The sequence below is a fragment of the Mustelus asterias genome, chromosome 12, assembly GCF_964213995.1.
Source record: "Mustelus asterias chromosome 12, sMusAst1.hap1.1, whole genome shotgun sequence".
Lineage (NCBI taxonomy): Eukaryota > Metazoa > Chordata > Chondrichthyes > Carcharhiniformes > Triakidae > Mustelus > Mustelus asterias.
Window position 1 is genome coordinate 34,503,715 of NC_135812.1, and position 26,148 is coordinate 34,529,862.

The 26,148-nt window shown below is 48.8% G+C and overlaps 1 pseudogene; it reads left to right on the forward strand.

Moving 5' to 3' along the window:
* Positions 1-26,148, forward strand: part of LOC144501885 (eosinophil peroxidase-like) — a 133,646-nt pseudogene that overhangs the window by 40,122 nt on the left and 67,376 nt on the right.

Below are 26,148 nucleotides of genomic sequence, written 5' to 3' on the forward strand. Positions count from 1 at the left end.
TAGTTTAGAGATCTGAATTCAGTTCTTTAAAATCTGGAAACAATTAAAAGAAAAAAGTGCAGGAACCCAAATAATTAATTAATGTCCTTTAGGGAAAGAAACCTGCTGACCTTAAGGAAATGCTTGAATTTATATTGCATATTTCATAACTTCAGAGAAGTTTTGTTTATTTATTAGTTTCACAAGTAGGCTTACATTAACACTGCAATGAAGTTACTGTGAAAATCCCCTAGTCACCACATTCCAGCGCCTGAGGGAGAATTTAGCATGGCCAATGCATGTAACCAGCATGTCTTTCAGAATGTGGGAGGAAACCGGAGCACCCGGAGGAAACCCACGTAGACATGGGGAGAACATGCAAATTCCACACAGACAGTGACCCGAGCCAGGAATCGAAATCAGGTCCTTGGTGCTGTGAGGCAGCAGTGCTAACCACTGTGCCACCATGCCACCCAACATCCCACAGCAACAAACAGCAATGCTCCCAGTTATATATAAAATGAGATTATCACTTCCTTGAGGAAAATTGGTAATATATGTTTGTGATGAGATTTCTCTCATGTTCTGCTCTTTCTTCAAGTCCGAGTTGTGACTAACAAGATTATGAGGATTGTCAATAATTCTGTACCCTTGGATTTCAAATTCGCTCAGTCCCTCATGCAGGTTGGCCAGTGGATCGATCATGATCTTAGCTTTATGGTTTTGTCCGGAAATAATTATATTGACTGCGCCAAGTCTTGTAGCAGAAAAGAGCCATGCTTCCCCATTGAGGTAAGATGTGTCAAGGAACACATCTATGCTCCACTTAATTCACTCACTGTCAACTTTAAATATTTGGTCAAGTACAGTATGGCTTAGATTTAGAGTAATGTTCTCACAGTGTAGAAGTGTTTTAATACAGGACAATACAGTCCCGGTGAGCTGACAGTTCGACTCCATACCTTGAGCAGATCTCACACAATATGGCAAGGTAAACTCATACATGGTGCGGAGAATGCATGATGAGTTGGGAATGCACCTGTAGGAGTGTGGGGCTGGGAGGGAGGAGGTGGGAGGCAGACGAGTGTAGGGATAGGGGGTTATGAAGGGAGATCTTCAATCAAAAGAAGGGAGATGGATGATCGGAGGTGTGCTTGGAAGTGGGGTGCAATGGCAATCCGAGGTGGATACAATGCAACAGGATGCCAATCCAGGTGGTTGGGTCTCGAGTGGAAATTTGGTGGCCTTGATTCTGGGTGTTAGAATCAGGCTAGGAGGTTTGGGATGTTATTAAGATGCTGGAAGGTCGAAGGCCATTGTTGGGGTGTCCCTAATCATGGAGATCCTCAGGCAAGCTCCCGGATCCAGAAAGGAAAGTCAAGGTATTTAAATCCTGTATTTACAAAGTCCTCAACTTGATGAGATTCAGCCTCATGCTTAAACTGCAGCATGTAACCTTGGAGCAGATTTGTCAAGGTGGTGGACCCCAGAAATGGGAAAATTAAAATGTTATTATAGAAACATCAGACCACAACTTTTCAATATAAGTGAGACTTCATCTCACAAGTGGTCCTCCTTTGTCTGTTGTCCTGTAAATTACAATGGTGGAATGAGAGGGAATGTGTCACAATTTATCCCACTCACTATTTTAATCTGAAAGGTCCTCGCCAAACTGGGAGAGACAACACCAAAGCCAGGGTTCCTACTCCTCCCCTGTCACCATCACGTGAACCAATCCCTCAGGCTGGACCTGCCACGTACAAAAATGATTCTTACCAAAGTCATAAATGACCTTCGTGTGACTAGACACACAAACTATCCCTCCTTGTCCTTCTTGACCTGTCTGTGGTCTTTGATGTGGAGATGCCGGCGTTGGACTGGGGTAAACACAGTAAGAAGTTTAACAACACCAGGTTAAAGTCCAACAGGTTTATGTTGGACTTTAACCTGGTGTTGTTAAACTTCTTACTGTGGTCTTTGATGCAGATAACCCACACCACCCACCTCCATTGTCTCTTCAGTGTCATGTGGCTGGGAGGAGTGGAGGAGGGGAATGGAGGAGGTGCGGGGGCTATTCTTATTGATTCACTTGTAACCAGAGAAAAATCTCTTCCCATTCCTACAATTTTGCCTCAGGTGCCCCCCACGTAGGGGAAAAATTTATTTCAACTAAATGTTGGGAAGACTAAAGCCACTGCCATTGGCCCATCCCACAAACCCTGTCCCTTAGCCACTGACTCCATTCCCTGTCCTGTCAACTCTCCGTGCCTGAGTCAGATTATTTCCAAACTTGATGTGATGTTAGATCCTGAGGTGAGTTTCCAACCGCATTATCTCTCGATCAGTAAGAATGCCTATTTCCAAGTTCATCACAGTGCCCCAGCACCACCACTATGTTAGTCTGTTAGCTGCTGAAACCCTCATACGTAAGAACATTAGGAGTAGGAGTAGGCCATTCAGGCCCACGGGTCTGCTCTGCCATTTAGTAAGATCAGGTCTGATTATGGCAGTTCCAGGTACCTGATGGCAGTGTCATGGTGCCAGAGGGCATTGCCAGAGTGCAGTGCCGGGGCTGTTTCAGGGGCAGTGGGAGGAGAAGGTGCCAGGGTGCTGCATAGTGCCAGGTGCCAGATGGCAATGTCAGGGTGCCATGGGGCAGTGCCAGTGTGCCGGATAAGTGCTGGGGCAGTGCCAGGGTGCCAAGCTGCAGTTCTGGGGGCCATTCAAGGGGGAAATTCCAAAGAGGCTGTGCCAGGGTGCCAGGACCTAGTGCTAGGTGCCAGGGTATGGTGCCAGGGCAGTGCCATGGGGCAGTGCCAGTTTGCTGGGTAAGTGGAGCAGTGCCAGGGTGTCAGGCTACAGATCCAGGGGCTGTTCAAGGGGGCAGTCCCAAATGAACTGTGCCAGGGCCTAGTGCTAGGTGCCAGAGTATGGTGCCAGGGCAGTGCCATGGTGCAGGTTCAGAACAGTGTCATGGTGCAGTGCCAAGGGCAGTGCCAGGGTGCAATCAGTGTTTCAGGGCAGTGCCAGGAGGCAGAGTCCAGACAGTGTCAGGGTACTGCCCTGTACTTACATCTGCTCTCGTGGCATGGCTCACCTTGCTAGGTTCACACTGCTCCAGGCCTGTTGTAAACCTTGCCAACGTGGCATTACATCAGCGATGCAGCATATTCCAATGTGGGGGGAAGCTCACTAATGACATTTAAATGTTTTTAAATGTGGTTCATCACCTTCCTGAGCAGGACCCTCATTACTGGAGGGCACAAAATCCCAGTCCTAATTCCTAATTCTGCAACTGCCCACTGACGTTTTGTAATTCATGGACAAGGACACCCAGATACCTGTGTACCACAGCATCCTGCAGTCTCTCTCCGGGACAGTGAGCTTGACATCCGTGGTGGGGAAGTTGTTGGAGAGGATTCTTAGAGACAGGATGTATGCGCATTTAGAACGGAACAATCTCATTAGTGACAGACAGCATGGTTTTGTAAGAGGGAGGTCGTGCCTTACAAATTTGATGGAGTTTTTTGAGGAAGTGACAAAAACGGTTGTGGTGAACCATCGTTGGTTCCCACTGGATAGTGCTGAGCCAGGGGCTGGCCAGTACTACAAGGATGTACATATGTTACTGTTGGGTTGTGCTATTGTTGCTGTTGGGGTTAGGGTGGGGTTGTTACACCTTTGTACTGTAGTGTTGTGGCACATCCCAGTCGGGCTCCGCCTCCTGGGAGAGGTATAAAAGTCCCTGCTCTGGCCGGGACCCCTTCAGTCTGGGATAGTGTATATAAGTTCTGGTAGCTTCGTTACAGTAAATAAAAGCCTTTCATTTACTGAGCTTCAAGCCTCGTGTTTGAGTAGCGCATCAATTTTATTTACTGTCGTTAAACTCTCGCCGAGAAAAAAAAAAGAGAGAGAGTATGGAGCAAATTCTGAAGCCGGAACGCCTTACGCTAGATCCACGTGCGGTGGGCGCTTCTAACACCTTCGACCACTGGCTGAAGTGTTTCAAAGACTACCTGGCAGCCTCCGCAGCGGTCACCACAGATGATGACAGACTCCGGGTCCTCCATGCGAGGGTAAGCGACACTGTCTACCTCGCGATCCGTGTGGCCACCGATTATACTAAGGCCCTCGAGCTTCTGGAGAAGCGCTATACCAAACCATCTAATGAGATACACGCTCGTTACCTCCTAGCCACTCGACGACGGCAGTCTGGCGAAACGATGGAGGAATATGCGAACGAGCTCCTACAGCTAGCCAGGGGCTGTGACTGCAAAGCTGTGTCGGCTGAGCAGAGCATGTACAACCTCGCCCGACATGCGTTTGTGGCCGGGGTCGGATCGTCGTACGTTCGACTTAAACTGTTGGAGAAGGGTAACCTTAATCTTACCCAGGCCATCGAGTTAGCAGAGATGCTCGAGACGGCCTCCAAAAGCTTAGTATTATATCCGGAGGACCATGTGGAGACAACGTGGCAGGAGCAGTTGCTAATCCCTCCTCGTCCCTCGGGTTCGAAATGCTGCGTAATGGCGTGCTCCCATTCGGGCCAGGCGACGGCAGCAGCCCCGGGCGGCCCGCGGTGCTATTTCTGTGGAGGAGCGAAGCATACTCGGCAAAAGTGTCCCGCTAAAGCTGTGTTGTGCACCGCATGCGGTAAAAAAGGGCATTATTCAAAAGTGTGCCGATCTAAACCTAGGAACGGCAGTGTGGCCTGCGATTCTTCAGAGCTCGGGTCTTCGTCGTCGAAGTCATCGCAAGGTTCGTCCACGTGCGAGACCAGGACGATGCCATTACGGTCGACGGGGTCAGAGGAGTATGACCACCAGGGGTCGCTGAGTTTGGCGCCCTCACCCACGTGCGACTCATGGGGGCAGCCATGTTGGTCGACACTGACCACGAACGACCAGCAGGGGTCCTCCTCATCGACTTCAACTGCCTGCAGTGATGCTCATGAACCAACGGTGGCGTCGATCATCCTGGACCAGGCCAAGCCTCATAGACTTGACAAATCTATGATGAATATCCAGGTAAATGACCACGTGATTTATTGTCTGTTTGACAGCGGGAGCACTGAGAGCTTTATCCACCCAGACACTGTGAAACGGTGTGGACTCCAGATTCAACCTGCCAAACAGACAATCTCTATGGCATCAAGGTCCCGGTCTGTTGCCGTGCTAGGGAGTTGCGTGGTAACCTTGAAGGTGCAAGGCACAGTTTACGAGCGTTTCAAGCTCCTAGTGTTGCCGTATCTATGCGTGCCAATACTTCTCGGACTAAACTTCATGGTCTACTTAAGGAGTGTAATCCTACAGTACGGTGGGCCACTCCCTTCACTGGCAGTGGGAAAACAGCAGCAGCCTCTAAATTGCCAACGCGCCCCGCCTGCAGCCTCTCGACGCTGAAGATCACCACACCCTCCTTGTTCCAAAATCTTGTGCCAGGCTGCAAGCCCATCGCGACTAAAAGTAGGCGTTACAGCACTGAGGATCGGATCTTCATTAGATCTGAGGTTCAGCGGCTCCTCAAAGAAAGGATCATACAACCCAGTGCTAGTCCGTGGAGAGCGCAGGTCGTGGTGGTCAAGAGCGGGAACAAACCCCGGATGGTCATTGACTATAGTCAGACCATTAACCGATAGACGCAGCTGGATGCGTATCCCCTCCCGCGCATATCTGATATGGTCAATCAGATTGCGCAGTACCAGGTGTTCTCCACCATAGACCTCAAGTCTGCCTCCCACCAACTCCCCATTCGCCCAAAGGACCGACAATACAAGGCTTTTGAGGCGGATGGTCGCTTGTATCACTTTCTCAGGGTTCCCTTTGGTGTACCTTCCCGTACCTGGATAATGTCACCATCTGCGGCCATGACCAGCAGGACCACGACACGAATCTCCTGAACTTCCTACGCACTGCATCTCGCCTGAACTTGACCTACAACAGGGAGAAGTGTGTGTTTCGTACGCGCCGTTTAGCCATCCTAGGATACGTGGTGGAAAACGGGGTCATTTGCCCTGATCCAGACCGTATGCGCCCCCTTTCTGAACTTCCTTTACCTGCTAGTGCAAAAGCACTGAGGAGATGCTTAGGCTTCTTCTCTTATAATACGCAGTGGGTTCCCAACTACGCGGATAAAGCCCGTCCGCTCATTAAGTCCACGACTTTTCCCTTAACACCAGAGGCCCGATTGGCCTTCGATAAATTGAAAGCCGACATCGCGAAAGCTACGATGCACGCTGTAGATGAGTCCATCCCCTTTCAGGTGGAGAGCGATGCATCTGATTTCGCCCTGGCCGCCACACTTAACCAGGCGGGCAGGCCTGTCGCATTTTTTTCCCGCACCTTCCAAGGCCCCGAAATCCGGCATTCAGCGGTGGAAAAGGAGGCCCAGGCCATTGTGGAGGCCGTCAGGCACTGGCGCCCTTACTTGGCGGGAAAACGGTTCACCCTGATCACGGACCAGCGGTCCGTGGCGTTCATGTTTAACAACACGCAGAGGGGCAAGATCAAGAATGACAAGATCTTGCGGTGGAGAATTGAACTCTCCACGTATAACTACGACATCATGTACCGTCCAGGGAAACTCAATGAGCCCTCGGATGCCCTCTTGCGTGGAACATGCGCTAGTATACAGGAGGACCGTTTGCACGCCCTCCATAATGACCTGTGCCATCCTGGGGTCACTCGGCTCTACCACTTTATAAAAGCCCGCAACCTGCCTTACTCGGTGGAGGACATCAGGTCAGTAACAAGGAGCTGTCGGGTTTGCGCGGAATGCAAACCGCACTTTTACCGACCTGACCGGGCACATTTAGTCAAGGCCACTCGTCCCTTCGAGAGACTGAGTGTCGATTTTAAGGGCCCCCTTCCCTCAACAGATCGGAATGTGTACTTCCTCAATATCATTGACGAGTATTCTCGGTTCCCTTTTGTTGTTCCCTGCTCTGATACATCCGCTGCCACGGTTATCAAGGCATTCCGTGATCTCTTTACCCTGTTCGGGTACCCCGGCTACATCCATAGCGACAGGGGCTCGTCGTTCATGAGCGATGACTTGAGGCAATTCCTGCTCTCATACGGGATTGCCTCTAGTAGGACCACGAGCTTCAACCCTAGGGGTAACGGACAGGTGGAACGTGAGAATGCTACAGTCTGGAAGGCTGTCTTACTGGCGTTGAAGTCAAAAGGTCTTCCAGTCTCCCGTTGGCAAGAGGTGCTCCCTGATGCGCTCCATTCTATTCGCTCCCTCCTGTGTACGGCAACCAATGCTACTCCCCACGAGAGGATGTTCTCATTCCCTCGGAAGTCTTCCTCGGGGACCTCATTACCGTCTTGGTTGACGTACTCAGGACCCGTCCTCCTGCGACGACATGTAAGGGCCCGCAAGTCCGACCCGTTGGTCGAACAGGTCCATCTCCTCCACGCCAACCCTCAGTATGCCTATGTGGCATACCCTGACGGGCGAGAGGACACGGTCTCGATCCGAGACCTGGCGCCAGCAGGGGACGTAGCAACCCCTGTCGCTCCCATACCCGCGGTAACAAACCCTTTATCTCTTGTTTCTTCCCGGGACACGGCGCGGGCAGCATCGGGACCATTGCTTAACCATTTTACTCCCATGTACAGCTTGCCTGAGCCCAGAAGATGGTCGCCACCGCAGGGCGTGTCAGGATCCCATGGACTACCGTCACCTCAGGGTCAACCGGCCTGTGAGTCCGTGGAAGAACAGTTGGACGCCGCCTTGGGGAGCAAGCCACCGCAAGTGCCTACTCCGGTGTCACCGCCGGTATTGAGGAGGTCACAACGACGGTGCAGTCCCCCTGACCGTCTGAACTTATAGACTGCTGACACTTTATTCTGTTTTTTGTACCCCGCCGGCCTTTGTTCTCAAAGGAGGGGTGAATGTGGTGAACCATCGTTGGTTCCCACTGGGTAGTGCTGAGCCAGGGGCTGGCCAGTACTACAAGGATGTACATATGTTACTGTTGGGTTGTGCTATTGTTGCTGTTGGGGTTAGGGTGGGGTTGTTACACCTTTGTACTGTAGTGTTGTGGTACATCCCAGTCGGGCTCCGCCTCCTGGGAGAGGTATAAGAGTCCCTGCTCTGGCCGGGACCCCTTCAGTCTGGGATAGTGTATATAAGTTCTGGTAGCTTCGTTACAGTAAATAAAAGCCTTTCATTTACTGAGCTTCAAGCCTCGTGTTTGAATAGCGCATCAACGGTTGACGAAGGAAGGGCCGTGGATGTCATCTATATGGATTTCAGTAAGGCATTTGACAAAGTCCCTCATGGCAGGTTGGTTAAGAAGTTTAAGGCTCATGGGATACAAGGAGAGGTGGCTAGATGGGTAGAAAACTGGCTTGGCCACAGGAGACAGAGGGTAGCTGTCGAAGGGTCTTTTTCCGGCTGGAGGTCTGTGACCAGTGGTGTTCCACAGGGCTCTGTACTGGGACCTCTGCTATTTGTGATATATATAAATGATTTGGAAGAAGGTGTAACTGGTGTTATCAGCAAGTTTGCGGATGACACGAAGATGGCTGGACTTGCGGATAGCGATAAACATTGTCGGACAATACAGCCGGATATAGATAGGCTGGAAAATTGGGCGGATAATGGCGGATGGAATTTAATCCAGATAAATGCGAGGTGATGCATTTTGGAAGAACTAATGTAGGGGGGAGTTATACAATAAATGGCAGAGCCATCAAGAGTATAGAAACACAGAGGGACCTAGGTGTGCAAGTCCACAAATCCTTGAAGGTGGCAGCACAGGTGGAGAAGGTGGTGAAGAAGGCATAGTATGCTTGCCTTTATAGGACAGGGTATAGAGTATAAAAGCTGGAGTCTGATGATGCAGCTGTATAGAACGCTGGTTAGGCCACATTTGGAGTACTGCATCCAGTTCTGGTCGCCGCACTACCAGAAGGACATGGAGGCTTTAGAGAGAGTGCAGAGAAGGTTTACCAGGATGTTACCTGGTATGGAGGCTCTTAGCTATGAAGAGAGATTGGGTAAACTGGGCTTGTTCTCCCTGGAAAGACGGAGAATGAGGGGAGACCTAATAGAGGTGTACAAAATTATGAAGGATATAGACAGGGTGAACAGTGGGAAGCTTTTTCCCAGGTCGGAGGTAACGATCACGAGGGGTCACGGGCTCAAGGTGAGAGGGGCGAGGTATAACTCAGATATCAGAGGGACGTTTTTTACACAGAGAGTGGTGGGGGCCTGGAATGCGCTGCCAAGTAGGGTGGCGGAGGCAGACACGCTTGCATCATTTAAGACTTACCTGGATAGTCACATGAGCAGTCTGGGAATGGAGGGATACAAATGAACGGTCCAGTTGGACCAATGAGTGGCACAGGCTTGGAGGGCCGAAGGGCCCGTTTCCTGTGCTGTACTGTTCTTTGTTCTTTGTTCTTTATTGACACCCAGATACCCGTGTGCAACAGAATTCTGCAGTATCTCTCCATACACCCAGATACCTGCGTACCACAGCATCCTGCAGTAATCTCCAGGACATACATATATCTGTGTACCACAGCATTCTGCAGTCTCCCTCTCCAGGACACCCAGATACCTGTGTACCACAACATTCTGCATCAGTGATATCCTGATGCTCAGCATGGGGACATGAAGTGCTTCATTATCTCAAGAATAGCAGATGAAGCTGAACATGGCAATCATCAGTACGCAGCCTCACTTCAAACTTTAGCATTGGAGAGCATGTTGTTGAAAAAGCAGTTATTGAAAATTATGCGAATAAATTTGTCTTGCAGACTGTGCCATAGAGTCATAGAGGTTTACAGCATGGAAACAGGCCCTTCGGCCCAACTTGTCCACGCTGCCCTTTATTTTAAACCCGTAAGCTAATCCCAATTGCCCACATTTGGCCCATGTCCCTCTATACCCATCTTACCCATGTAACAATCTAAATGCTTTTTAAAAGACAAAATTGTACCCGCATCTACTACAACCTCTGGCAGCTTGTTCCAAACACTCACCGTCCTCCGTGTGAAAATATTGCCCCTCTGGACACTTTTGTATCTCTCCCCTCTCACCTTAAACCTATGCCCTCTAGTTTTAGACTTCCCTACCTTTGGGAAAAGATATTGACTATCTACCTTGTCTATGCCCCTCATTATTTTAAAGACCTCTATAAGATCACCCCTCAGCCTCCTACGCTCCAGAGAAAAAAGTCCCAGTCTATTCAGCCTCTCCTTATAAATCAATCCATCAAGTCCCAGTAGCATCCTCGTAAATCTTTTCTGCACTCTTTCTAGTTTCTATCATAGGGTGACCAGAATTGCATACAGTATTCCAAGTGTCACCTTACCAATGTCTTGTACAACTTCAGCAAGACATTCCAACTTCTGTATTCAATGTTCTGACCGATGAAACCAAGCATGTTGAATGCCTTCTTCACCACTCTGTCCACCTGTGACTCCACTTTCAAGGAGCTATGACTGTGGAGGAAAGAAAGGAGATAGTTAGGGAATTGATAGTGTAGTGGTATTGTTGCTGGACTAGTAATCCAAAGACCCAGAGTAACACGCTGAGGACCTGGGTTTGAATCCTACCATATTAGATGGTGAAATTTGAATTCAATGAAGGTCTGGAACTAAAAATCTAATGGTTTATTTACTGGTATCACAAAGGCTTACAATAACACTGAAATGAAGTTGCTGTGAAAATCCCCTAGTCGCCACACTCTGACACCTGTTCGGGTATACTAATGGAGAATTTAGCATGGCCCATGCATCTAACCAGCACATCTCTGGTCTATGGGAGGAACACAGTAAGAAGTCTCACAACGCGCATATCGACACAGACATCAAGTTTCTACAAACATGCAAGAAAGCAGACAAGGTACCAAAAAGACTACGGATCACGAACCCACTCAGGTCAACCTTTAACACAGACTATGCTGAGAGACTTTGCTGTCGCACCTCTCTCACCCTCCCCAACCACCTCATACACCAACTGTACAGCAAACGCCGCAGCCTGGAAACCAAGATCGAATCCATATTCTCAACTTGCGCTTAGGACGCAGACCAGCTGCGAAACTCTGCCAAGCAGACAAGACAAAGGAACTACACCATCTACATGCACACCAAGAACAGGAAACCTGAGAAACTCGGCATCACCACCAGTAGCAACCAAGCCTCCCCCGGTACCACAGTAGAAAACAGTACCACTGCAGGGAAGTCCATTGTCAACTTATCGGACTACACACTTCAACCAGGTGAAATCGAAGTTCTCAGCCGAGGGCTCAACTTTTGCCCCACTACCAAAATAGACCCCATCAGTCTCGCAGCGGACACAGAGGAATTCATCAGGCGAATGAGGCTGCGGGAGTTCTTCCACAAACTCCAAGAGGCCAACAGCGAATACAATGAGACAGCTAATGAACCGGAACAGCAGACAGAGAGATCCGCAGTGCAACCGAAGAGGAAAGAGTCAAATTGGACTCCTCCGGAAGGCCGCTGCCCTCGACTTGACATGTATGCCCAAGCCATCAGGAGGTGCGTCAACACCAAATTCATCAGCCGCACTCACAAGACAGCACCGAAAATCACCCAAGCACAACGCAACGCCATCCACGCTCTCAAGACCAACCGCAACATGGTCATCAAACCAGCAGACAAAGGAGGGGCCATCGTCATACTGAACAGAACAGATTACTGCAAAGAAGTGTACCGACAACTGAACAACGAGGAACACTACAGACAGTTACCCACAGATCCGACCAAAGAACACACCTGTCAACACAACACTATGATCAAAACCTTTGATCCGGACCTTCAAAACACTCTTCGTGCTCTCATCCCATGTACTCCACACGTTGGAGATCTCTACTGCCTCCCAAAAATACACAAGACAAACACACTCGGGCGTCCCATCATTTCAGGAAATGGAACCCTGTGCGAGAACCTCTCCGGCTATGTCGAGGGCATCTTGAAACCCATTATACAAAGAACCCGCAGCTTTTGTCGCGACACTACGGACTTCCTACAGAAACTCAGCGCACATGGAGCAGTTGAACCAGGAGCACTCCTCGTCACAATGGACGTCTTGGCACTCTACACCAGCATCCCCCACGATGATGGCATTGCTGCAACGGCCTCAGTACTCAATGCCGTCAACTGCCAGTTTCCAGATGCAATTTTACAACTCATCCGCTTCATCCTGGACCACAATGTCTTCACCTTCAACAACCAGTTCTTCATCCAGACACACGGAACAGCCATGGGGACCAAATTCGCACCTCAATATGCCAACATCTTCATGCACAGGTTCGAACAAGACTCCTTCACCGCACAGAACCTTCAACCGATGCTATACACTAGATACATCGATGATATTTTCTTCCTTTGGAGTCATGGTGAGCAATCACTGAAACAACTATATGACATCAACAAGTTCCATCCCACCATCAGACTCACCATGGACTACTCTCCGGAATCGGTTGCATTCTTGGACACACGCATCTCCATTAAGGACCGTCACCTCAGCACCTCACTGTACCGCAAGCCCACGGATAACCTCATAATGCTCCACTTCTCCAGCTTCCACCCGAAACACGTTAAAGAAGCCATCCCCTACGCACAAGCCCTCCGAATACACAGGATCTGCTCGGATGAGGAGGATCGCAACAGACACCTCCAGACGCTGAAAGATGCCCTCATAAGAACAGGATATGGCGCTCGACTCATCGATCAACAGTTCCGACGCGCCACAGCGAAAAACCGCACCGACCTCCTCAGAAGACAAACACGGAACACGGTGGACAGAGTACCCTACATCGTTCAGTACTTCCCCGGAGCGGAGAAGCTTCGGCATCTTCTCCGGAGCCTTCAACATGTCATTGATGAAGATGAACATCTCGCCAAGGCCATCCCCACACCCCCACTTCTTGCCTTCAAACAACCACGCAACCTCAAACAGACCATTGTCCGCAGCAAACTACCCAGCCTTCAGGGGAACAGTGACCACGACACCACACAACCCTGCCACAGCAACCTCTGCAAGACATGCCGGATCATCGACACGGATACCATCATCTCACGTGAGAACACCATCTACCAGGTACACGGTACCTACTCTTGCAACGCGGCCAACGTTGTCTACCTGATACGCTGCAGGAAAGGATGTCCCGAGGCATGGTACATTGGGGAAACCATGCAGATGCTACGACAACGGATGAATGAACACCGCTCGAAAATCACCAGGCAAGACTGTTCTCTTCCTGTGGGGGAGCACTTCTGCAGTCACGGGCATTCAGCCTTGGATCTTCAGGTAAGCGTTCTCCAAGGCGGCCTTCACGACACACGACAGCGCAGAGTCACTGAGCAGAAACTGATAGCCAAGTTCCGCACACATGAGGACGGCCTAAACCGGGATGTTGGATTTATGTCACATTATCAGTAACCCCCACAGCTTGCCCCCTGGACTTGCAGAATCTCACTAGCTGTTCTGTCTGGAGACAATACACATCTCTTTAACCTGTGTTGAATGCTCCCTCCACCCACATTGTCTGTACCTTTAAGACCTGGCTGGCTGTAGGGATTCGCATTCTAATTAGCATTCTGTAACTTGATTTCTGTGTCTGTGCACTGTTTGAGAGCATATTTCCACTCCATCTGACGAAGGAGCAGCGCTCCGAAAGCTTATGATATTTGCTACCAAATAAACCTGTTGGACTTTAACCTGGTGTTGTGAGACTTCTTACTGTGTTCACCCCAGTCCAACGCCGGCATCTCCACATCCAGAGCACCTGGAGGAAACCCACGCAGACACGGGGAGAACGTGCAGACTCCACACAGACGGTGATCCAAGCCGGGAATCGAACCTTGGCGCTGTGAGGCAGCAGTGCTAATCACTGTGCTACCGTGCCACCCATGTGGCAACCATGAAACCAATGTTTAGTGAAGGAGATTTGCCCTCCTTACCTGGTCTGGCCTATATGTGACTGCAGACCCATCTGAGATGGCTAGAAACCACTCAAGGTGAATTAGGAATGGGCAGTAAAGGTCCAAAGCCCCCATGAATGAATAGAGAGAATATTAAAACCATATGGAATATACTGAATATACTCACTGCTATGATATCAGAAATGAGAAACATTAATTACCAGGAAAATCTCGAGAATTTTGAGTTTCAAGTTCTTAGATCCAGAAAGTTTGTGATTAGGGGAGAGATATGAAAATGTTATCATATTGCTGTGTAGAAAATCATTAGAATAGTTGTGGGCCAGATTCTCTGACCTCTGACCTGACTGAGATTTTCCGGCTCCGCTGAGCGTCAAATTCTCCGTTCTCACTGGCAGCGATGGCGAGGCCTGCGAGAATCCCGCCCTGTATTTAAAAATTAGAGTTAACCCGATTCATTTCAATAAATATCAAAAGAATGATCCCTAACCTCATCTGTCTAATTCATTACAGATTCCACCAGATGGTCCTAGGTTTTCCTCTCTTTCATTCTGCTCCTGTGGGCGTCATGCAAGAGGCAGCCACCATCTTTGGCCAACTTGACACCAGTGAACAGTTAAACAGTATAAGATCCTTCATCGATGCCAATATGCTGTATGGCAGCACCCAGGCCATGGTGAACAAAATAAGGGACCCAGATTTGGGTCTGTTACTGGTGAATAAACATTTCACAGATAATGGATTGCCACATTTACCATTTCGGAACAACTCTGCAAACGCTTGTGGTCAAACTAGATATAAGACAGCTGCTGATGATCCTGAATTTCCATGTTTTCCAGCTGGTAAAAAGAGAAAATGAGGCAGTGTGTTCAGATGACGTACCTGATGTACATAGGATTCTGTTGTTCAATGTGTAATACAGTATGTAGTTTGTTATTGGTTGTATAAAACATCAGACTAAGCTGCAGATGAGAACTAATTTTGCTCCGCGTTACTGAACTTTGGAGCAGATTAAATAGGCTCCAGAGAGGTTTGAAATATATTTCAGTGTAGGTCTGTGCTTTAAAGCAGCTTGCCCTGAACTCAATTCAGAGAATGAATTTTGAATTGGAGAAAAGCAGAAAATACTGGAGATATGCAGCAAGCCAGAGAAAAGATACGTTCCAGCTGCAGAAATAGCCCTCCCAACACCCCCCTAACATCCCCTCCATCACACACTCCTCCCAAACACCCCCGCCCACCCCCATTCACCCCCACCCCAACACCCCCGCATGCTCATACCCACCCCCGCATGCTCATACCCACCCCCACCCCACCCATCCCACGCTCCACCAGGCTCACATCCCTCCCATCTCCAACACCCCCTACAACACCCCTGCCAACACCCATCCCACCCCACACCCCCCCCCCCAGGCCCACATCCCCCCCAGGCCCAACACCCCCTCCAATACCCCATCCAATACCCCTCCAACACCCAGCCCACCCCTACACTCTCAACCCCCCCCCACCTCACCCACCCCAAAACCCACCTGTTGTGGGGGAATTAAAGTGATGGACATAAAATGGTTGCCTGGCACACAAAATGGTTACCTGGTGTGGTGAACCATCGTTGGTTCCCACTGGATAGTACTGAGCCAGGGTCTGGCCAGTACTACAAGGATGTACATATGTTACTGTTGGGTTGTGCTACTTGTTGCTGTTGGGGTTAGGGTGGGGTTGTTACACCTTTGTACTGTAGTGTTGTGGTACATCCCAGTCGGGCTCCACCTCCTGGGAGAGGTATAAAAGTCCCTGCTCTGGCTGGGACCCCTTCAGTCTGGGATAGTGTATATAATTATTGGCTGCTTCATTACAGTAAATAAAAGCCTTTTATTTCCCGAGCATCTAGCCTCGTGTTTGATAACGCACATCAATTTTATTTACTGTTGTTAAACTCTCGTCGAAGAAAAAAAAAGAGAGTATGGAGCAGATACTGAAGCCGGAACGCCTTACACTAGATCCACGTGCGGTGGGCGCCTCTAACACCTTCGACCACTGGCTGAAGTGCTTCGAAGACGACCTGGCAGCCTCCGCAGCGGTCACCACAGATGATGACTCCATCCGAGGGTAAGCGACACTGTCTACCTCGCGATCCGTGCGGCCACCGATTATACTAAGGCCCTCGAGCTTCTGAAGAAGCGTTATATCAAACCGCCCAATGAAATACACGCTCGTTACCTCCTAGCCACTCGACGACGGCAGTCTGGCGAAACGATGGAGGAATATGCGAACGAGCTCCTACAGCTAGCCAGGGGCTGTAACTGCAAAGCTGGATCGGCTGAGCAGAGCATGAACGACCTCGCCCGAGATGCGTTTGTGGCGGTAGTCGGATCGTCGTACATTCGACTTAAACTATTGGAGAAAGGTAACCATAATCTTACCCAGGCAATCGAGCTAGCGGAGATGCTCGAGATGGCCTCCAAAAGCTTAGTATTGTATCCGGAGGACCACGTGGAGACAACATGGCAGGAGCAGTCGCCAATCCCCCCTCGTCCCTCGGGTTCAAAATGCTGCGTAATGGCGTGCTCACACTCGGGCCAGACGACGGCAGCAGCTCCGGGCGGCCCGCGGTGCTACTTCTGTGGGGGAGCGAAGCATACTCGGCAACGATGTCCCGCTAAGGCTGTGTTGTGCTCCGCCTGTGGTAAGAAAGGGCACTATTCGAAAGTGTGCCGATCTAAACCTAGGAACGGCAGTGCGGCCTGCGATTCTTCAGAGCTCGGGTCTTCGTCGTCGAAATCATCGAGGGGTTCATCCACGTGCGAGGCCAGGACGACGCCATTACGGTCGACGGAGTCGGAGGTGTGTGACCACCAGGGGTCGCTGAGTTTGGCGCCCTCACCCACGTGCGACTTATGGGAGCGGCCATGTTGGTCGGCACCGACTGCGAACGACCAGCAGTGGTCCTCCTCGTTGATTTCAGCTGCCTGCAGTGGCGCTCATGAACCAACGGTGGCGTCGATCATCCTGGACCAGGCCAAGCCTCATAGACTTGACAAATGTATGATGAACATCCAGGTAAATGACCACGTGATTTATTGTCTGTTTGACAGCGGGAGCACTGAGAGCTTTATCCACCCAGACACTGTGAAGCGGTGTGGACTCCAGATTCAACCTGCCAAACAGACAATCTCTATGGCATCGAGGTCCCGGTCTGTCACCGTGCTAGGGAGTTGCGTGGTAACTTTGAAGGTGCAAGGCACAGTTTATGAGCGTTTGAAGCTCCTAGTGTTGCCGTACCTTTGTGCGCCAATACTTCTCGGACTAAACTTCATGGTCCACTTGAGGAGTGTAACCCTACAGTACGGTGGGCCACTCCCTTCACTGGCAGTGGGAAAACAGCAGCAGTCTCCAAATTACCCAACGCGCCCTGCCTGTAGCCTCTCGACGCTGAAGATCACCACACCCTCCCTGTTCCAGAATCTTGTGCCAGGCTGCAAGCCCATCTCGACTAAAAGTAGGTGTTACAGCGCTGAGGATCGGATCTTCATTAGATCTGAGGTTCAGCGGCTCCTCAAAGAAAGGATCATACAACCTAGCACTAGTCCGTGGAGAGCGCAGGTCGTGGTGGTCAAGAGCGGGAACAAACCCCAGATGGTCATTGACTATAGTCAGACCATTAATCGATATACGCAGCTGGATGCGTATCCTCTCCCGCGCATATCTGATATGGTCAATCAGATTGCGCAGTACCGGGTGTTCTCCACCATAGACCTCAAGTCTGCCTCCCACCAACTCCCCATTCGCCCAGAGGGCCGACAATACACGGCTTTTGAGGCGGATGGTCGCTTGTATCACTTTCTCAGGGTTCCCTTTGGTGTCACCAAAGGGGTCTCGGTCTTCCAGCGTGCTATGGACCAAATGGTGGACCAGAACGGGCTGCGGGCTACCTTCCCGTACCTGGATAATGTCACCATCTGCGGCCATGACCAGCAGGACCACGACACGAATCTCCTGAATTTCCTACGCACTGCATCTCGCCTGAACTTGACCTACAACAGGGAGAAGTGTGTGTTTCGTACGCGCCGTTTAGCCATCCTAGGATACGTGGTGGAAAACGGGGTCATTGGCCCTGATCCAGACCATATGCGCCCCCTTTCTGAACTTCCCTTGCCTGCTAGTGCAAAAGCACTGAGAAGATGCTTAGGCTTCTTCTCTTATTATGCGCAGTGGGTTCCCAATTATGCGGACAAAGCCCGTCCGCTCATTAAGTCCACGACTTTTCCCCTAACGCCAGAGGCCCGATTGGCCTTCGATAAATTAAAAACCGACATCGTGAAAGCTACGATGCACGCTGTTGACGAGTCCATCCCCTTTCAGGTGGAGAGCGATGCATCTGATTTTGCCTTGGCCGCCACACTTAACCAGGCGGGCAGGCCCGTCGCATTTTTTTCCCGCACCCGCCAAGGCCCCGAAATCCGCCATTCAGCGGTGGAAAAGGAGGCCCAGGCCATTGTGGAGGCTGTCAGGCACTGGCGCCATTACTTGGCGGGAAAACGGTTCACCCTGATCACGGACCAGCGGTCCGTGGCGTTCATGTTTAACAACACGCATAGGGGCAAGATCAAGAATGACAAGATCTTGCGGTGGAGAATTGAACTCTCCACCTATAACTACGACATCATGTACCGTCCAGGGAAACTCAATGAGCCCTCGGATGCCCTCTCGCATGGAACATGCGCCAGTATACAGGAGGACCGTTTGCAGGCTCTCCATAATGACTTATGCCATCCTGGGGTCACTCGGCTCTACCACTTTATAAAAGCCCGCAACCTGCCCTACTCGGTGGAGGACGTCAGGTCCGTAACAAGAAGCTGTCGGGTTTGCGCGGAATGCAAACCGCACTTTTACCGACCTGACCGGGCACATTTAGTCAAGGCCACTCGTCCCTTCGAGAGACTGAGTGTCGATTTTAAGGGCCCCCTTCCCTCAACAGATCGAAATGTGTACTTCCTCAATATCATTGACGAGTACTCTCGGTTCCCTTTTGTTGTTCCCTGCTCTGATACATCCGCTGCCACGGTTATCAAGGCATTCCGTGATCTCTTTACCCTGTTCGGGTACCCCGGCTACATCCATAGCGACAGGGGCTCGTCGTTCATGAGCGATGACTTGAGGCAATTCCTGCTCTCATACGGGATTGCCTCTAGTAGGACCACGAGCTTCAACCCTAGGGGTAACGGACAGGTGGAACGTGAGAATGCTACAGTCTGGAAGGCTGTCTTACTGGCGTTGAAGTCAAAAAGTCTTCCAGTCTCCCGTTGGCAAGAGGTGCTCCCTGATGCGCTCCATTCTATTCGCTCCCTCCTGTGTACGGCAACCAATGCTACTCCCCATGAGAGGATGTTTTCATTCCCTCGGAAGTCTTCCTCGGGGACCTCATTACCGTCTTGGTTGACGTACTCAGGACCTGTCCTCCTGCGGCGACATGTAAGGGCCCGCAAGTCCGACCCGTTGGTCGAACAGGTCCATCTCCTCCACGCCAACCCTCAGTATGCCTATGTGGCATACCCTGATGGGCGAGAGGACACGGTCTCGATCCGAGACCTGGTGCCAGCAGGGGACGTAGCAACCCCTGTCACTCCCATACTCCCTGTTACAAACCACTTAACTCTTGTTTCTCCCCCGGACACGGCGTGGGCAGCATCGGGACCATTGCTTAACCCTTTTACTCCCGTGTACAGCTTGCCTGAGCCCAGAAGATGGTCGCCACTGCAGGGCGTGTCAGGACCCCATGGACTACCGTCACCTCAGGGTCAACCGGCCAGTGAGTCCGTGGAAGAACAGCTGGACGCCGCCTTGGGGAGAACGCCACCGCAAGTGCCTACTCTGGTGTCACCGCCGGTATTGAGGAGGTCACAACGACGGTGTGGTCCCCCTGACCGTCTGAACTTATAGACTGATGACACTTTATTCTGTTTTTGTACCCCGCCGGCCTTTGTTCTCAAAGGAGGGGTGAATGTGGTGAACCATCGTTGGTTCCCACTGGATAGTACTGAGCCAGGGTCTGGCCATTACTACAAGGATGTACATATGTTACTGTTGGGTTGTGCTACTTGTTGCTGTTGGGGTTAGGGTGGGGTTGTTACACCTTTGTACTGTAGTGTTGTGGTACATCCCAGTCGGGCTCTGCCTCCTGGGAGATGTATAAAAGTCCCTGCTCTGGCTGGGACCCCTTCAGTCTGGGATCGTGTATATAATTATTGGCTGCTTCATTACAGTAAATAAAAGCCTTTTATTTCCCGAGCATCTAGCCTCGTGTTTGATAACGCGCATCACCTGGGAAGGGACATTAACGGGCACTGGCTTTTAGCACAGACAGTTATTGAAAAGTTAAAACATGCAGGAACCGAAATGCTGCAGGAAGCTGGTTAGAGCTTGAGGCACTTTAAGATAAGGGCAGCCCCAGAACAAAGGGTCTGATAATAAGGTCAGCTACAGATGGGGACATAAATACATAAATGCAACAAAATCAGCCACTGAATGTATAGATCGAAACCAGTCATTGATAGAGGAAATGTATCCATTCTATGAACAATGCTATGTTAACTGCCCATGTCTGTACCTGTCTGCTTGTAATGATGTGTTAACTACTGATCTGTCTACTCAACTTATAACGGTGTGTTAAACAGCTAATGTCTGGACTACATATTGTCTAAAAGGTATAAAAATGATCAACTGCTATTGCGTAATTGAGAAGGTAGCTGCCAAGTACTGCAGAGTACCAGCGCTTTCTCCCCGAAGCTTTGTGTCCGAAATAAAACTGTGTTAATGAACCTCCAGTCTGACTCCGGTGGTAAATTTCCCACAACACACCCCACCCCACCCAACCCACCCCAATTCACGCCCACCCACCCCCACCCATGCCCACCTCACCCCACCACCCCACGATCCACCCCATCCCTACCCCCCTCCCCACGACCCCAGTTTTTCCTTTTACATCCTCTCCAAACCTAAGACCACTTACTTTAACCTCAGCAGCATGGCTCGCACCTGCCACCTACCTTCGATCACCAAAATCCTTTTGTCACTTCCGGGCTCGATCTCTCTTCGACCAGTGTCTTCAATGTGTCTTCAACTTTATTCCTCTCCATTCGGAAGATTTTATTTCTGTCAGCATATTTTCCCCATGCAAATGTATATAATACACTTTGCTGCCTTAGTGAAATGATCCATCTGTAATTAACATCGCTGATCTCTTTCTATTTTGAAACAATCTTGTTAACGGATCATTCAACTGGTCAACACTTTGTAACAAGAGTTAACATCTGTCACTATTGACTTTAACTCACTGCCCCACAGCACGGTGGAGCCTGAATCATTAATGGGTTTCAAGAAAGAGATAGACAGATTTTTGATTTTTAAAAATGTGTTAAAGGGATATGGGGAATAGGTATGCAGGTGGATTTGAGACCAGGGAGAGATCAGCTATGATCTGATTGAGTGGTAGAGCAGACGCAAAGGTTTGAATTGCCTACTCCTGCTCCTAATTCCTATGATCCTATGACTTGTGGTTTTCATCACTTTCATCTCTTTCTTCAGTCCTATAAAATCATTCACTTCCCAGTTTCTGGTCCTGACAAGGGAATCTACAACCAAACCTTAATGATTATTTTGTCATCTCAGATGCTGATTAACCTCCTGAGCATTTTCAGCATTCTCCATTATAGTTTCAGATTTCTGGAACTTGCCACTCCTTTCACCCACACAGTTGACAATCGTGCCAATGAGCACATCAGGATGAGTGTCTTCCGTGTACTATTTGTACAGGAACACAATCGCATAGCGAGAGAGGTGAAAAAACTGAACCCACACTGGATTGGAGAAACAATCTACCAGGAGACGAGGAGAATCATCGGAGCGTTTCAACAGGTGGACAAAAATGTGACTCACAAACCTGCAATAATACTTTCATTCCTCAGTTGTCATGTGTGCCGACTCATTTACTTGTACACGCACATGGCTAGTGCGCATGCACACTTGTGTGATTGTACACCTATGCACAGTTAACACATGATGTTTGCAGTGTGCATATCCCACCTTACCCAACACATTCAGTAATTGTTAATATTTCAGGCAGTTGTTGTTTTGAAGATGAATGGTTTGAATTTGGCTACATGTGCGGACTTGTATGGGAGCAAATGCATCTACTTGCCAGCAACACAAAAGCAGAAGTATTATTCTCTTATGTTCCCTGAGAGACATGCAAAGAGATGGTTTGCTACCTTTAGAAGGAAGAAACATTCATTTCTGATTCAGCCTTTAAAATGCTGGAACTATTTAAAGGGCAGCCCCACTTTCTATTCTCAGTGCTGTCTCCACCACCCCAAGGTCTACTTCTGCACAGTGTGGGCCTGTCACCTTACAGAGGTGGTTGAGGTTAAAACAAGGCACTGGTGCCAATATACATTTTCCACCACTTGTTTGACCTTTTTTCCCCTCCCCACTTCTCATTCTTTCTCCCTCAATACTTGGTATAAACACAAGGCTTTCTATTATACTGTGCCAAACTGCATTGTAGATTGGGACCCGTGGTGCAAGTTGTAGCAGATTTGTATTGGTATCTATCAGTAAATCCAGCACCAAGGGAAGAATTCAGCACAGAATGTCTTGCCAGTGTTTAATAAAGGCTCATGGTCATTACAATGATTTTGCTATAGTCACTACCGGTGCATTATGATTACGGATTACTTTGGACACTCAGTGGGCACATTTTGTGGACTGCGATCTTCTCTTGCACCACTGCCATGATTTATAGTAGTGTATCAGTATGAAGTTACATCCAATATCCCAATACATCCACTACACTACATCCACTTTCTTCTCCAATAAAATCTCAACTTGTTACTTCTACCCTGCTGACACAGCACTACCCCTACTGGGGGTAAGTGAGTTCACCTGCCAGCTTTACATTATTCTTTTACACTTTTTTTATTAATTCATGGGACATGGGCATCGCTGGCTGGCCAGCATTTATTGCCTGTCCCTAGTTGCCCTCAGGGCAGTTGAGAATCAACCACACCACTGTGGCTCTGGAGTCACATATAGGCCAGGTAAGGATGGCAGATTTTCTTCCCTAAAGGACATTAATGAACCAGATGGGTTTTTCCAACAATCAACAATGGTTGCATGGTCATCAATAGATTCTTAATTCCAGATTTTTTTTTATTGAGTTCAAATTCCACCATCTTCCGTGGTGGGATTCGAACCCAGGTCCCCAGAACATGAGTGAGATACTGGATTAATGGTCTAGTGATAATGCCACTTGGCCATCGCCTCTCCTAGAGACACACAAACAGCTGTGGACTGTTCTCACAACTTTCAAACCTCTGATTGCTTTGTGCTTTTGAGGAGAAGTGTTCGGAATGGGAAGAGTGACTGTTCTGGATATGGGCTGGTTTAAAGTGATAATAGCCACTATTTTCTTTAAATTTGCCTGCTTATAGATAATAGTTTGGGCCCCGTGATAAAATGGGAATAACTGCCCTCGTCAGTCTTGTTTCAAATTTCCATCCCTGTTGCCCTGATTTTGAATTTGAATCTTAGAAGTTGTGGGTAAATAGCTGCTACTGTGTACGCGCTAATTCCCTCACACCAAAAGATATTCTTTCCCTTGTATATTACACTTAATTCCCAGGGTGAGAATGCAATGCTCTGACATTAATCATTGTGATGTCTGACGGATTATTTAAAGGACTGTTGATTTTGGACGGGAATTTCCGGTCTCGGGACGCGCGTGGCTGGAAAATCCCACCCATTTTGTTTCTTTTAAAGATTAATTTACTCCTTTTCTCACCCACCTTGGATAGGTGACAACTTACAATGACTACCTTTCCCAAAATAATTGGCCCAAGAGCAATGAGGAAGTTTCTACCCAACTACAGAGGATATGGCAGTTCCATTGACTCAAGCACTAAAAATGCTTTTGCCGCTACTGCCTTTAGATTTGGACACACCACTGTGAATGAAGAGGTGCCACGTTTGAATGAGAGTTATCAAGAGAATCTTGAATTTCATAATCTGCACCTGCGTCGATCCTTCTTCAGTCGAAAAAAATTGATAACGGAAGGTAGGTCATGCACTGTGAGTAACGTAGCCAAGCATTCATGTACTGGATGGTTCAATTATCTTGATACCAGTATATGTTACCAGCGTATGAGGAAAGGGAAAAATTGACTTCCCTAATTTACCTCTGTGAATCTAGCAAGGATGAGCTTTGTCAATACTTTAGGGCACCCACTATTTAAGCTTTCAGTTTATAAACAATTAATCAGTCAGGGTTTTTTTTTACTTAAATCAAAGAACGATGAGTTTATTAACCCTACTTCCTGAATTAAAATAAAAGAGGTGGATAAATTATTGTATACTGAAGTGGTCATCTCATGTTAAAAGCAAAGATAAAAGAATTGGGGGCAGCACAGTGGCACAGTGGTTAGCACTGCTGCCTCACAGCACCAGGGACCTGGTTCAATTCCAGCCTCGGGTGACTGTGCGGAGTCTGCACGTTCTTCCCGTGTCTGCGTGGGTTTGCTCCAGGTGCTCCGGTTTCCTCCCACAGTCCAAACATGTACAGGTTAGGTTGATTGGCCACACTAAATTGCCACTTAGGGCCTGATTTTACCATCGCGTTGCACCCATTTTCGGGCGCAAAAACTTGGTAAAGTCAGGCATAAGGCAAATAGCGTGATCCACACCCGCCTCTGCACCAACTCTCCCTTTACCAATGCCCGAAAATGGCCATATCGGGACTGCGCCCAAAACGGACACGACGGCCATTTAGTTTCTCAGAACATCAGGGACTTTAGGCCAACTACTAACAGTAGATTCTTTCCTTCAGGTAGGCATAACCTTGCTTTAAGATCACCAGCAGAATTTCCAAATAAAACAGGGAGAGAAAGAGAGACTTCTGTTCAGCTTGTTATCCCTGTTAGAACCCAACTGCCACTCAGAACTGAAAGTGAAACCTTAAACTCATTGGGGAAAAAAAACCTGTCCAAAAACACATAACCGTCCTCCTAACAATGCAGTGTCGTAAACTTAATCCCAGAGTAAACACAAACAACCCCATTTAAACCACTTAAGTAGCAATAAAAAGACTCATTGTAGTCAGCCTGGCAACATAATGACATCAGCTAAGGCTGTGAGCGGAGAAACACAGAGTGTGAGAGCTGCAGAGATCATGATTTTAAAACAAATCTCTTAAAGGTAAACTAATATCACAGGCTGGTTAGCAGTTACCATTGTCTTGACAGAATTACCATTGATGAAAGCCCAGGGTGGCACGGTAGCACAGTGGTTAGCACTGCTGCTTCACAGCTCCAGGGGCCTGGGTTCGATTCCCGGCTTGGGTCACTGTCTGTGTGGAGTTTGCACACTCTCCTCGTGTCTGCGTGGGTTTCCTCCGGGTGCTCTGGTTTCCTCCCACAATCCAAAGATGTGCGGGTTAGGTTGATTGGCCATGCTAAAATTGCCCTTAGTGTCCTGAGATGCGTAGGTTAGAGGGATTAGTGGGTAAATATAAAGGGATATGGGGGTAGGGCCTGTGGTTGGTGCAGACTCGATGGGCCGAATGGCCTCTTTCTGTGCTGTACGGATTCTATGATTCACATTTCTAATGCCTTCCATTCAAAAGTCCCTTTTTAAAAGTTAAAGTTTATTTATTAGTCACAAGTAAGGCTTACATTCACACTGCAATAAGTTATTGTGAAATTCCCCTAGTTGCCACACTCCAGCACCTGTTTGGGTCAACGCACGCAACATTTTTGAAGTGAGTCTTGGCACTTTCAAGCGTGAAATTCCTTGGGCAATGTGTCAGCAGTGCAATCTAGATTGTAACTTTCCAGAAAAGGTCAACTTACAATTCTAGACATTCCAGGCGGCTTGTTGCAGTCATAGTTGGTAAATGTTTCTGATTTTTAAAAAAAAAAACAGGTCTTCTTTACATAGTTCAATACGTTTTTGGTTAGCTGATGAGGTTATAGGTAGACCTCACTCAGTCATAATTTCTCATCATTGTCACAGCATTCGCTGCTCAAAATACAGCCCACTTTAGAAATTATTTCAAACACTGTAAAGGAGCCCCACACCAGTATCCTACTTAACTCCTAGTTAATATCTGGCCCTATATGTGAGAGTCTTTGAATACCAGACACTCCTACTTGTATTTCAACTCAGGAGTCTGTGTGACAATGTTAGAATGCGG